Below are 14,370 nucleotides of genomic sequence, written 5' to 3'. Positions count from 1 at the left end.
GTGTATCCCAGGCTGACTTTGAACTCCAAATCCTCTTGCCTTAGGTTCCCAAGTTCTGTGATTCTACACAACTATGCCTGGCTCCTGACCATTCTGATTGGCTCCTGCTAAGGAAAAACCACATTGTCTCAGAGAACTTTGACTTCACTGACTACCCCCAACCAGGCTGACTATCTCTGTTAACAAGTTAACCAGCTCTACTGAACACAATGAGTTCCACCTTTATATGTGAAGGGGGTTGGGGTGAGTGTGTATTTCTTTTTTTACAGTTTTTTTTTTACCTACTACTTTTTTGTTTTTATTTTAAAATATAGACCTATGAAGCAATTAAGCTAAGCTTTCATTTTCTGAAGGTTTTTTTTTTCATTAAAAAAAATAAATCTCCTAGGTGCTTAAGGTTTCAGTGAGTGAGTGTGTGAGTGTGTGTAGTGGTGATGATGGTGCTATCACAGCGTGAACATTCAGACTATAATTGGGGTTTTGAACACCCTGTGTAGTTGAATTTCAAATAATTTTAGAAGGCACATCTGATATAACATTTGAAATATACAAAAATTATTATGAAATAATTATGAAATGCAAATTTAACTTGACTTCCTGCATTTGTCTAGCAATCCTACTTATTTTTTATAAATAAATTTTTTTTCATTTATTTTACATCCCAGTTGCAGTTTCCCTTTCCTCCTCCTCCCATCCCCCACAGCCTTCCTTCTGCCCTGCTCCTCTGTTCAGAAAGGGGCAGGGCTCCCATAGGTGTCAACAAAGCATGGCCTATCAAGTTGAGGTAGGACTGAGCTCCTTCCTTTTGTATTAAGGCCAGGCAAGGTGACCCAGTATGAGGAATAGATTCCCAAAAGCCAGCCAGCTCAAGCGTTAGGGACAGGCCCTGATCCTGCCGCTAGAAGTCCACAGATAGACCAAGCTACACAACTGTCACACATATGTAGAGGGCCTAGGTCAGTCCCATACAGGCTCCCTAGCTGTCAGTACAAAGTCTGTGAACTCCTATGAGCCCTGGTTAGGTTTTTCTCTGGGTTCCTTTGTGATGACTTTGACCCCTGACTATATAACCCTTCCTTTCTCTCTTTGACAGGGCAATCCTAGTTATTAATAGGATACATATGGGCATTTTTTGATTGACACAGAGTGAAATGGAAGTGAGTGGGGCAGTGGGGGGAGTGAACGTGTGCTTTTAAATTGATGGCATAAAGCCGGGCGATGGTGGCGCACGCCTTTAATCCCAGCACTCGGGAGGCAGAGGCAGGGGATCTCTGTGAGTTCGAGACCAGCCTGGTCTACAGAGCTAGTTCCAGGACAGACTCCAAAGCCACAGAGAAACCCTGCCTCAAAAAAAAAAAAAAAAAATTGATGGCATAGTACCATGCAATGACGAACTCTGTCATAAATACAAATAGCACCAGTTCTGAAAACTAGCAGACTTTCTAGGGAGGAAAACACACGTTTCCTCTGTCTTTAGGTACAGCGATGGGTCCTTTAAACTGATGACAACAACAGAAACAGAGTAAGAAGAAGAACAGTAATCCATGTGCATAAGGAAGCCAAGAAAAGAAGCAACTAGCTCATTAAAGTGATTAGATATGCATATAGGGGGCTGGCGAGATGGCTCAGCGGTTAACAGCATTGCCTGCTCTTCTGAAGGTCCTGAGTTCAATTCCCAGCAACCACGTGGTGGCTCACAACCATCTGTAATGAGATCTGGTGCCCTCTTCTGGCCAGCAGGCTTAATAAATAAATAAATAAATAAATAAATATTTTTTTAAAAAAAGATATGCATATAGGCAATTTAGTAAGGTCAGGGAGAAAACTTTTATAGGAGAACAAGGAGATTTCCTTAAGGCACAAAGCAGAAGTTGTGTGGGCACATCGTTAATCCCAGCAATCGCTAAGCAGAGGCAGACAGATCTCTTGAGTTCAAGGCCAGCCTGGTTTACAGAGTGAATTCCAAGACAGCCAAGTCTACGTAGAGAAACCACGTCTTGAAAAACCAAGAGAGAAAGATTGCGACAGAGCAGATCTTTGGGGAAAGGAAGTGGACATAAAACATTTTGTCATGATGTATTTCCAAGATTAGCAGGGTCTTATTGTTGCTTATTTGTCTGTTTTGCATATGGAGTTTCTCCATAACTTAGACTGGCTTTGCACTCTCAGTCATCCTGTCTTGTCCTCTGAATGTGCACTTGCCGGTGTGCACCACTATGCCCAGCTCCACTTGGTATTATATATGATGTCATGAGGGTGACGCCACTGACACTACAGCCCACAGATGGGACAAAGCCCAAGATTTCTTACATGGTCTCTGAAAGTTCTGCACTACACATCAGTCTCAGATCTGTTAGGCAATGTTGACAGCCTCATCCAAAGTGGAATCTCCGCTGTGTCAAATTTTGTGTTCCTTTCACTTTGGGTGGCTTTTTGAAAGTTTTGCTGACCAGGGACAAAGGCAGGAGATTCCACCTCAGCCTGACCCTGTGTGATTCAAATGGTGCCGCACTGCGATCCTCAGGACCTTTCCGTCACTGGTTGCTTTGGCAATGTCATAACCAACCTTTTGGAAAGAGACTGATACAGGGCAAATACTCTTTGGAGTAGACTTGATGTGAACGTTACAACTAGTATACTTACATATACGATTTTGACACAATTAAAATCATATAGAATGGGGAAGGCAGTTGCTGTCAGAAAACCTAAATTTTGAGATGACGGAAGAAAACCTTCTTCTATGAGCTGAAAGCTAAAAGCAAGGCTATTCTTAATATCCTTAATTATAATTGCTATTTTGTAACATGGTCCTCAATTCATTGAGGGAAGGAGAATCTTTGGAGTAACCTAATCTTTTAATGGAGAAGGAAGAGAGGACTGTGTAGAAACTGGTACAGCCAACCTACATAGAAACGTGAAAGCATCCATAAGCAGACATTTGTAACCCACTGTGGATGTGCATTTTAAACTCAATACTTTACATTTTAAAAATACATTTTTCCACCAAATTTAACCTGTTCAAACACATCTGTATCTTTTAACTAAACCAGTGGCTCTCAATCTGTGGGCTGCAACCCCTTTGGCAAATCTCCATCTCTGAAAATATTTAAATTAAATTATGATTCATAACAATATTAAAATTACAGGTATGAAGTAATTTTGTCATTGGGGATCACTACAACATGAGGAACTGTATTAAAGGGTCGCAGCACTAGGAAGGTGGAGAACCACTGATAAACTATCATCTTTGTATTTATTCTCTCGGAGTACAATCCCTCCAGCCATATTATCTTTTTTTTAAATATTTATTTATTATGTATACAATATTCTGTCTGTGTGTGCCTGCAGGCCAGAAGAGGGCACCAGACCTCATTACAGATGGTTGTGAGCCACCATGTGGTTGCTGGGAATTGAACTCAGGACCTTTGGAAGAGCAGGCAATGCTCTTAACCTCTGAGCCATCTCTCCAGCCCGCCATATTATCTTTTATTCTTTTATTTTAGTTACATGTATGTGTGCATATGCATGTATAACATACAGCCTTATGTATCCCAGGTTGATCTCAAGCTTGCTAGGAAATCAATGCTGGCCTTGAACTCTTATTCCTCCTGACTCTACCTCCTCAGTGCTACGATTACAGTCTGCAAAACCATGCCCAGTTTCCAGCTTTAATTTATTTTCTTCTTGGTATTTATTACACCAGGTACCTTTGGTTGTTTTGTTTGGTCCTTAGGATAGAACCCAGGGACTCATGCATTCTGGGCAAGCACTCTACCACTAAGCTACAGAGGAGCTAGAACTTAAACGAACCTTTCCTAAAGAGGCATAGACAATAAGTATGACAGAAATGGACTTAGCTAAGCATGTGGTCAGACAGCTGGAGGTCTGGGCAAGTCAAGACCATTGGCCAGACAGGCAGCCGACTTGGCAGGTCCAGGAAGCTGGCCGGCTTTAAAGCCTCTTTTAAAGGTAGCAATCAAGGTCAAGGAGGCAATGTAATTAGACCCTGCAGGACAGCGGTCCAGAGCCACTGCTAGAAAGAACTTGTTCTCTGACTGACACCCAGGAAACTTTTCTCAGCTAGTGCAGTTTAGAAACTCTCCAGTCTATAGCCTATCTAAAGAGAGCAAGACAATTTTTAAGACTCACTAGTTCCTAAAAGCTAACGGCACTGACTGGTTTTGTGTGTCAACTTGACATAAGCTAGAGTCATCAGAGAAGAAGGAGCCTCGGTTGAGGAAATGTCTTGATGAGACCCGGCTGTAAGATATTTTCACATTTAGTGATCAATAGGGAAGGGCCCAGCCCAAGGTGTTTCCATCCCTGGATGGTAGTCCTGGGCTCTGGAAGAAAGCAGGCCGAGCAAGCCAGGGGAAGCTAGCCCACGGTGCAGCACCCCTCCATGGTCTCTGCATCAGCTTGTGCTTCCAGGTTCAACAGCTTCTGCTTCCAGGTTCCTGGCCTGTTTGAGTTGCCATCCTGACTTCCTTTGTTGATGAACAGCAACACAGAAATGTAAGCTGAATAAACCCTTTCCTCTCCAGATTGTTTTTTGGTCATGGTGTCTCATTCCATTAATAGAAACCCTAACTAAGACACTAACTAAACAAAATGAGATTTTCTAGTTTTTTTTGAAAAAAGCTCTCTCACACTATTGCCCAGACTGGCCTGGAATTCACTTTGTAGCGAGGTTCAAACTCACAGTCAAACTTCTGCCTCAGCCTTAAACATGCAGAGAAATAGGCACTTGCCACTACTCTAGGCTCAAACAAGAATGTTTTTATTGTTACGCTTGTTTAAAGAAAGACAGAAGTAAACAAAAGGACACCCTGTCTCCACATAGTCCTGTGGTTTGGGTGTGCAGCTGATAGCATAAGCTTGGCTGAAGACTGAATTGAAGGCGAATTCTTCAGGCCTGCCCTAGTTTGCTTTCTACTGCTGTGGTAACACCATGACCAACAGCATCCTGGGGAGAAAATGGCTTATTTGGCTTATAAATCCCTATCATAGTCCATCATTGAAAGAGGTCAAGGCAAGAACTCAAGTAGGGCATCAACCTGGAGGCAGGAACTGAAATAGAGGTTATGGAAGAATGCTGCTTACTGGCTTGCTCACCGTGGTTTGCTCAGTCTGATAGAACCCAGGACCACCAGCCCAAGGGCGACACTTCCCACAGTGAGCTAGGCCCTCTCCCCAACAATTGTTAATTTAGAAATGCTCGACTTGCCTAGAAGCAGTGTGATGAAGGCATTTTCTCAGTTGAGGTTCCTCTTCCCAGATAACTCTAGGTTTGTGACCAGTTGACAAACAAAACAAAACCAGCACAAGTGTCTTGTAATTTTTCCATAGGCTTCTCTTTTTCAGAACTCCACTTGCAGCCAGATGTGGTGATATACGCCCGTAGTCCCAGACAGTTGAGTGGCAGAGGCAGGAAGATCTCTTGGGACTAAGGCTTCATCTCTCTAAATTAAAAATAAAAAATTTGAGAAAGGACAATTAGTAAACTTAAGGGCAAAGGCAACCTGTAGCTATTTCTGCCAAACAACACTGTCTCTTCATGTCTGTTGAATGTGAAATGTCCCCACAGGCACATGTATTTGAATTCTTGGTCCCTAGTTGGTGACTAGAATCATTGGGATGGGCAGAGACTGCCAGGACCTGATTGTTATAGCCGGGCCACGCTTCTGTTCCCACTCCCCTCACCCTTGTCCATCGAGGGATGATGAATGCTCCCTCCTGCTCCTGTTGCTATGGAGGGAGCTAGTCCAGCTGTCAAGCTTCCAACTCTCAACCCTCTGAATCTTCACTGGGATAAGTGAAATAAGCCAAGGAAAGGATGGCTTACGTGCTTTCATTCATATGCAGAATCAGAAGAAGAGCGCAGTGTCATTTGTAAGATTTTCAATTCTTTAATTTGCAATATTACTTCCAGACTTTTTATTCTTTTTTATAACTAGTAATGAGAGCATTTTATACATTTTATCCTAAAGCCTTTTGAAAAGTCACTAATCAATAAGTTTCCTGTTGATTACTGATCATGCCCAAATAAACCTTTCCTCCTTTAGTTCTCTTCTGTCAGGCATTTGGTCATGAGAATGAGGAAAGTAACAAACATGATGTCCTAATCTAAATAGCATCCATGCCCTCAATAAAAACAGTGCATTCCCACATAGGGAGAGTGGAGGATATCTTGAAAGAATCAGTTCTTTGTCCACCATGTGGATGCCAGGGATTAAACTCAGGTCATCAGCTTGCCACCCATGCCTGATTTTTAAACATCACTTATTTATTCTTTGCAGTATACTGTTCCTGTGTTATATCTTGTATAATAGAGCATTAAATGCAATTTAAATATTTTTTTAAAAGTTCATTCCCAGAAATTACTAAATCCTAAATCCAATGCTCTCTTCTTAAATTTTAATTCATTTTACTCCCTGGAGAATCATCTTTTATTGTTGTTGTTGTTTAAATCAATGTACAACCGAAATACTTCACTCAATGGCATCTCCTCACATTTAACACTCCAGGGGCATGACTACACGTAGTTCTTGGTTCTCCATGGCTTGCTTTCTGTACTCCCGCCCCTCTGAAACCTACTTCCCTTCCTGTGGCTGAACTCTTGACACCATGGCCATCTGCAAGGCTTGTGTTGGTAGTACTGATATCATTCCTGAGCTTCAGTCCCGTCCTTTCAAACAACATCTATAATTACTTCAAATTCACAAACCAAAATTATCCTTAGCCTCCCTCACCAAAACAGCTCATCATGCTGTTTTCTCCCTGTTCACTGCACTAGCAAAATACCATTTCCTGAGACATCTAACCTCTAATCAATGGCTTATCTCAAGTCCCACTCTCCTAAGAGAGACCTTCAAAATACTCCCTCATTTATACAGAGCAAAACTTCTCTACAAAGAATATTAAATACATATACCATAGCAGGCATCCATTGTGTAATCTATATCAGAAAATAGAAATACGTAAAAAATTTATTTTTGAAAATTATAAGTTGTACGATTTTTTTCCTCAGAAAATGTATGTATGACATTTTTGTATATTAAGAAAGGGTATTTCTTTATCTATTGCTACTTTTTAGGATTCAGAAAGCCTAGAACCTACAACAGAAAATCTGATTGCCAGCTGGGCAGTGGTGACCCACACCTTTAATCCCAGCATATGCAAAGCAGAGAAGCAGAGGCAGGTAGATCTCAGAGTTTGAGGCCAGCCTGGTTCACAAGAGTAAATTTCAGGATAGTCAAGGCTACAAAGAGAAGCCTTGTTTCAAAAATAAAACAAACAAAACCTTCCCCAGCCAAAAAAAAAAAAAAAAGCTTATTGTCTACAATGTGCCTTAATTAAAGTACCAAGACTTTTAGCAAGTTACTTACTAAATGCCCATCTTGTAAAGGCTGTGTTTTCTATACTTTGGGAAGCAGAGAAGGAAAATGCTAGATAAAAGATAAGCAGTCTATCTATTCAACTCTGCTTTATTCCCTCTGGAATTCTCTCAATTCCATACTTCTATTAAAAAATAAAAAACAGCAGCAGGTGAACTTTACTGTGGAGTCATGTGATATGTCAAGTGTCTGTAGACGTGGTAGTCTCCTTCCTAGACTCTCTGATCCCCTTCTCGGGGCTAATTCACGTGCTAGTATTTTTCAAAGGTGCAGAAAACTGGGACTCTCATGTAAAAGGAACTGTTCAAACCAACCAAAGGGAGTGAAGACGTCATGGGGAGTCAAGTCTCACGTGTTTGGATGGGAAAGTCATGAAGCAGGCTTTGACCAAGGGTTCAGGTGAGGCTGTCATGACTTTCTTGTATTCCTTATCCTGTCAAAGTTGGAGTTTAGTACAGCCTTCCTTCCTAAAATATGCAAATGTTATCTACATCTAGAAAGCATTAAAGATGGAAAACCCCCTGCTAGGTGGAGAAGGGTTGTCATGGGCCTGGCTGGGGTTTCAGCTCTGAACTGGTTATGGTTACTAAATAATCTGAGGTAAGGCAGGATGCCCACCAGTCAGCCATGCTCCAGTCAGCCATGCTCTGTCCCAGTGAACTGCGTGATCCTAGGAAGTGGCTTACATTTACTGTTTCAGATTTGTTATCTGTAACCTGGGAACTATATTCTGTGTGGGACGCAGAATAATCTCAAAACAAGTGTGCTGGCTACTCTTATGTCAACTTAGCACAATCTAGAGTTATCTGAGACGAGGGAACCTCAACTGAGAAAATGGCTTCATAAGATTGGACTGTAGGTAGGCAAGCCTGTAGGCCATTTTCTTAATAATGATCAATGCGAGAGGGCACATTGGAGGTGGGGTAGTACAACTAGAAAGAAATCATAAGGATCAAAGCAGAATTCAGTGAAATAAAGACTCAACAATGTAAAGAATGAAATAGTTGGTTATACATATGCATACATATATAATCATACACATATGTATGTAGAAAATGTAATAAAACCCATCATAGTGTACACTAACTAAAAATTTAATTAAAATAAAATATCCTGTATAATCTTCCCTTTGGTTAAAAGTGTGTGTAGCATATCATAAAAAAAATAGTAATAATGGTTTTCTCTGAGGGAGATTTTTCATTGTTTGTAACTCTTAACTCCTGCATTTTCTTATTTTAACAATAAAAATACTTACACCTTAAAGAAAATAGAAACAACTAGATATGGTGGCCCTCCCACCCCCTTTAAGTCCAGCACTGGGGAGGCAGAAACAAGTAGATAACTGGGAGTTTGAAGCCAGCCTGGTCTACATAGTGAGTTCCAGGACAGAGAGGGCTACATAGTGAGACTCTGTCAAACAACAACGAAAACAAAAAACCAAATATATGATCTACTATTTTCAAGTAAGTCTCTTATTTTCTGAGAATTTCTCTTTCTCTTTCTATTTGTAAAACACGTCATAATCCTGTTTTAAGATTCTCAATTTATGCTTCTTTTTAGATACGAGGTCTTTCTGTGTAGACCAAAGGCACAAATTCATGATATCTCTCTCTCTCTCTCTCTCTCTCTCTCTCTCTCTCTCTCTCTCTCTCTCTCTCTCTCTCTGGTTCTTGATAACAAGGTTTCTCTGTGTATCTTACTCTTTAGACCAGGCTGTCCTAGAACCTGCCTCTGCCTCCCCAGTACTGGAATTAAAGGCATGTGCTACCACCACTGGACAATTCATGATATTTCTGCCTGCTCTAGTTAGCCTTTCTGTTGCGAGATAAAGTACTGACCAAAACAAACTTGGGGAAGACAGGGTTTATTTAGCTTACCAGTTATATAGTCCATCATAGAGGGAAGGCGAGGTGGAAATCAAGGCAGAAACTTGGAGGCAGGAACTGAAGCAGAGACAACCGAGGGATATTGCTTACTGGCTTGTTTCCCCTATCCTGGTCAGTCATCTTTCTTCCACAAACCAGGACCACCATCCCAGGGGTAGCACCATCCACAGAGGCCTGGGTCTTCCCCCATCAGTCATTCATCAAGGAAATGCTCCATAGACTTCCCAGTCTGATGGAGGCATTTTCTCAATTGAGGTTCCCTCTTCCTAAGAGACTCTAAGTTGTGGCAAGTTGAAACAACTAACCAGCATCTTGCCTGGGCCTCCCAAGCCTGCTAATGTTAATATTACAATCATGAACAACCACACCAGGCTTCTGAGTTATCTGAAGTTTTACATTAATTATATTTTCCTTTAATGTGCAAAATTTGATTTTTTTTCATGAGCGAAGGGTAGGAGGCAACTTTCATGGGTCAGTTCTTCTCACTTTGTTGAGATTGTGTCTTGTTGATTATGCCCTATGCACTCTAGGCTAGCTGGCCTGTTAGCTTCCCCTGCCTCTGCCTCCTGCTCTTCAGCTCACCACAGACATGTGGGGACTGCAGATGCATACCACCCTGTCGGCTTTCTGAGTGGGTTCAGGATATAAACTCAGTCAGGCTGCATGGCTAATGCTTTTCCCCACTGAGCCAAAGCTCCCTGGGTCCAGGTTTATTCAGTGTTGTGTAAAAAAAAAAAAAATAGCATTCTTTAACATTTGTATAATTCAGCACATATTATGTAAATTAATGTGATTCATTATAATATTTTTTTAAGGTTAAAAGCCTACCCCAAGGCTTCTTTACTATTTCCTAGGAATCCCTTTCAGAATCCCACTTGTTTTGTTTCCACACTTGTGAGGGAACATGTAGTACTTGGTTTCTGAGTCCCACTTATTTCTCTTAACATGAAGCCCCGGAGTTCCATTTTGCTGGAAGTGACACTGTTTCGTTCTGATTAATGATTAAATGATATTCTATTGCACATGCAGACAACTTTTGCCACCTAAGATAATTTGTTATTTTCACTATGGAGACTATTATTGCAATAATAGGTTTCTCCTCTCCCCTGCAGTTATATAAGCGACAATTTCTGGTCAGAGGCACTCTTTAACCAGACACACTGCCTGCAAATTATGCCAAGAGCTCCAGGGATGCAGTTGCCCAAGTTTTCACAAATGCTGGGTAGGCCTTTTGCTGATGCAGCTGCTTTTTTTTTTTTTTTTTTTCGAGTTGTCCATCTTCCTGCAGAGGTATGAAAGTGAGAACCCAAATTCCTGGAAAGAAATTGTGTTTGCAAAGGCCGATTGATGCAGACTATAAGGGCTGATTGACTGTTTAGAACTTCAATTGTGTGGAGAGGGTGAAACCTTATGTTCACAGTCTAATTGCAATTTACCTTGAGTTATATTTAGCTCTGTAATTAGCAAATCCTTGGCTATGTCTGAGTCAGACCAAATGTCCTGTGACTAATAGATAAAAACCTTTCGAATGTATTAACTAAAATAGTTGTAGTTCTATCAACAAAAAGGCCGAGTGAGCATTTCAGACAGCATCTGAGCCTGTAGCTGAGAGTTCTCCACTTTGCTGGAACCTACTTCTCTGACATTTCCACCAATATTTATTAAAAGTGCAGGGTGGTGGAGGTGCACACCTTTAATCCCAGCACTTCAGAGACAGAGGCAGGTGGATCTCTGTGAGTTTGAGGCCTACAAGAGCTAGTTCCAGGACAGACTCCAAAGCTACAGAGAAACTCTGTCTCAAAACAAAACAAAACAAAACAAAACAAAAAAGTGTCTGGCCCTTACCTTTAATCCCAGGACTCAGGAGGCAGAGACAGGTGGACCTCTGTGAGTTTGAGGCCAGCCTAGTCTACAGAGTGAGTTCCAAAACAGCCAGTGCTACAGAGAAACCCTGTCTAGAAAAACAAAACAAAACAAAACAAAAAAAAAACAAAACCCAAAACAACAACAACAAAAAAAAGTGTCTTGAGTTGTGACTTTCTTTCATTAATATAAGAACTTCCTAAGCTCTGCTTTCCAACTTGGGCCTGGCAGAATGGCTCCCACAAAGAAGAGGGGCGAGAAGAAGAGCGAGCCATCCTGCCATCAACGAGGCGGTGACCAGAGAATACACCATCAACATGCACAAGCACTCTCAAAGAAACTCAGAAGTTTTCCATGAAGGAGATGGGGACTCCATATGTGTGAACTGATACCAGGCTCAATAAAGCCATCTGGGCCAAAGGAATAAGGAATGTTCCATACTATATCCGGATAAAACGTTGTGAGGATGAGGACTCACTAAACAAGCTCTACAAACTGGTAACTTACGTACCTGTTACCACATTCAAAAGTCTACAGAGAGTCAATGTGGACAAGAACTAACCTGCTGAATGTCAAATAAAGTTGGAGAACTGCCAAAGAAAGAAAGAAACTTTCCGAAACTGCTTCCTCATCAGAACATGGAATTTTGGGTAAACTAGCTGTGTTCTTTCGGATATTTGGCTCCAGAATAAACTATCTTGTCTCCTTGGAGTTGAGAATTCTGTTTTTGTGTAGAGAACACCTACCTCTAATAGGTATCACAAGCTGATTAAAGTCACCTGATTCTTGTGACTTAATAACGACAAAACTTTCCTAGAAGTAATGGTTTTTTGGGTTTTTTTTTTTTTTTTTTGGTTTTTTTTCGAGACAGGGTTTCTCTGTGGTTTTGGAGCCTGTCCTGGAACTAGCTCTGTAGACCAGGCTGGTCTCGAAATCCCAGAGATCCGCCTGCCTCTGCCTCCCGAGTGCTGGGATTAAAGGCGTGCGCCACCACCGCCCGGCAGTAATGGGTTTTTAATCAAGTGAATATCTAATTAGCTAAGCATCAGATGTCACTAAGAAGGCTTGAAGTCTCCACTAGCCAGCAAGAGAGTTTTAAAACAGCCAAGACTGTTTACATGTACATTGGAGGAAGCAGCCTTTGACAGCTTCTGCCAACTCAGAGAACTAGGGAGACAGGAGGGAAGGAATAGAACACGCCATCCCGATGGTACTTGGAAGCAACAGCAAAAGCAGTCAGTGTTGGAGATTCAGAAACATGGAGCTGACAGCAGTGCCTCTTGATCCAGTCCCTATCTCTGGCCAGTCTATGGTAGTCCTTTAGTTTTGCTCTCAGGCAACTTGTTGGGGTTGGGGACAAGGACTGACAGATGTCAGTCAAGTTGTGAGCCTTCCGTCTGACAGCTTCTGGATTTTTAACAGGCACTGAGGTTTCCTAATAATGCTTGAACTCCAGCCAAATAACTTGAGGAAGAGTTGGGTCCTGTTGGCCTGTCTGATTTCTACCTAAGCACCCTGAGTTCAGGGTTACCACCCTGGGTGGAAATATGACCCAGGTCTAAAATGATCTTGAGGAAATTAATCTCTTTGAGTTTAGGTTTCTTCATTTGTAAGAACAAAACAAAGGCATTATTCTTAAATACTGAGATTAAATACTTATTAAAATGCATAGTTGGGCCAGGTATGGTGGGCCACACCTTTAATTCCAGAGAGTTCCAAGACAGCCAAAACTACATAGTCAGACTCAATGTTGTTATTTGCCCCTCCCCCGGCCTGAAAAAAAAAAAGTACAGTGGAAATTTGTTAACCACAGCTTTTATGAATAACTCTCTTTAAATGCTTATGGGTGAAGAAATCTCCCAACTGAGCTTTTGAGTGTGAGCTAAGTATACTAAGCAACAACTTTCATATTTTAGAGATGGTTTGAATTATATTACAAATATTGGCCAAGATCCCAACTCATTGTTCAAACGCCTTTTTAAACTATAGTATTCTTGGTGGTATGTCTCTATAAAAGGTTGTTGTTGGCAGTGTAAGGTTTCTATAGTACCTAATGTCTTAGTTGCAAGGAGATCTTTATTTTATTTTTACTTGCTACACGTCCAGAATGCTTATAAGAAGTTCAGCAAATAGTCCACCCATTTGAACAATAGTCATGGTATTAAGAACTTCTCTTAGCCCTAACTTCTTGGCCTATTGGGTGTTACCTAAAGTTCCTGGCTCCTATGCCAGAGGACAGGGACTTGCATCGGTGAAGCTGGAGTAGAAGACATTAAACATCTCTTGTAATCAGAGTGTGCAGAGATGCTCAATAACTTCTCTGTCTGAGCTTGTCTCCTATCGAGTCTTTTCATTCTGAGGCTCTTAAAGTTGGCTTGTTTGTTCTTCACACTAGCGCAAGCCACGTACTCACATAAAGATCTCTCTTCTCTTAAAGAAGAGCGCTGAAGACAGAATAACATCTCTACGGTCTTCTGGTGCCAGAAACCGTTTAACAGTTTTCTTTTACTACTTCTTGTGTGTGTGAGCGTACATGTGGAGCCAGAGATTTACTCTGTGCACCTTCCTCAATCACTCTGTTTTGTTTGTTGACTGGTTGGTTGGTTTTTTTTTTCCGTTTTTATATATTTTTTTATTGAGAAAAGGAAAAAAAAAGTTTCCGCCTCCTCCCAGCCTCCCATTTCCCTCCCCCTCCTCCCACCCTTCTCCCCCTCCCCCCACTCCTCTCCCCCTCCCTCTCCAGTCCAAAGAGCAGTCAGGGTTCCCTGCCCTGTGGAAAGTCCAAGGTCCTCCCCCCTCCATGTCTAGGAAGTTGAACGTCCAAACTGGCTAGGCTCCCACCAAGCCGGAACATGAAGTAGGATCAAAACCCCATGCCATTGTCCTTGGCTTCTCATCAGCCCTCATTGTTCGCCATGATCAATCAGAGAGTCTGGTTTTATCCCATGCCTTTTCAGTAACAGTCCAGCTGGCCTTGGTGAGCTCCCAAAAGATCAGCCCCACTGTGTCAGTGGGTGGGTGCACCCCTCGTGGTCCTGACATCCTTGCTCATGGTCGCCCTCCTTTTGCTCCTCATTGGGACCTTGGGAGCTCAGTACAGTGCTCCAGTGTGGGTCTCTGTCTCTATCTCCATCCATCACCAGATGAAGGTTCTATGGTGATATGGAAGATATTCGTCAGTATTGCTATAGGATAGGGTCATTTCAGGTTCCCTATCCTCAGCT

At 41.8% G+C, this 14,370-nt stretch overlaps 1 protein-coding gene across 1 annotated transcript in view; it reads left to right on the top strand.

Moving 5' to 3' along the window:
* LOC126505971 (dmX-like protein 1) overlaps positions 1-14,370 on the top strand; it is a 1,144,103-nt gene that overhangs the window by 975,036 nt on the left and 154,697 nt on the right. The window lies entirely within an intron of this gene.

This window comes from Alexandromys fortis, unplaced genomic scaffold (assembly GCF_014885135.2).
Source record: "Alexandromys fortis isolate MF-2015 unplaced genomic scaffold, M_Fortis_MF-2015_v1.1 scaffold_60, whole genome shotgun sequence".
Lineage (NCBI taxonomy): Eukaryota > Metazoa > Chordata > Mammalia > Rodentia > Cricetidae > Alexandromys > Alexandromys fortis.
This window is presented reverse-complemented; position numbering and strand designations above follow the sequence as displayed.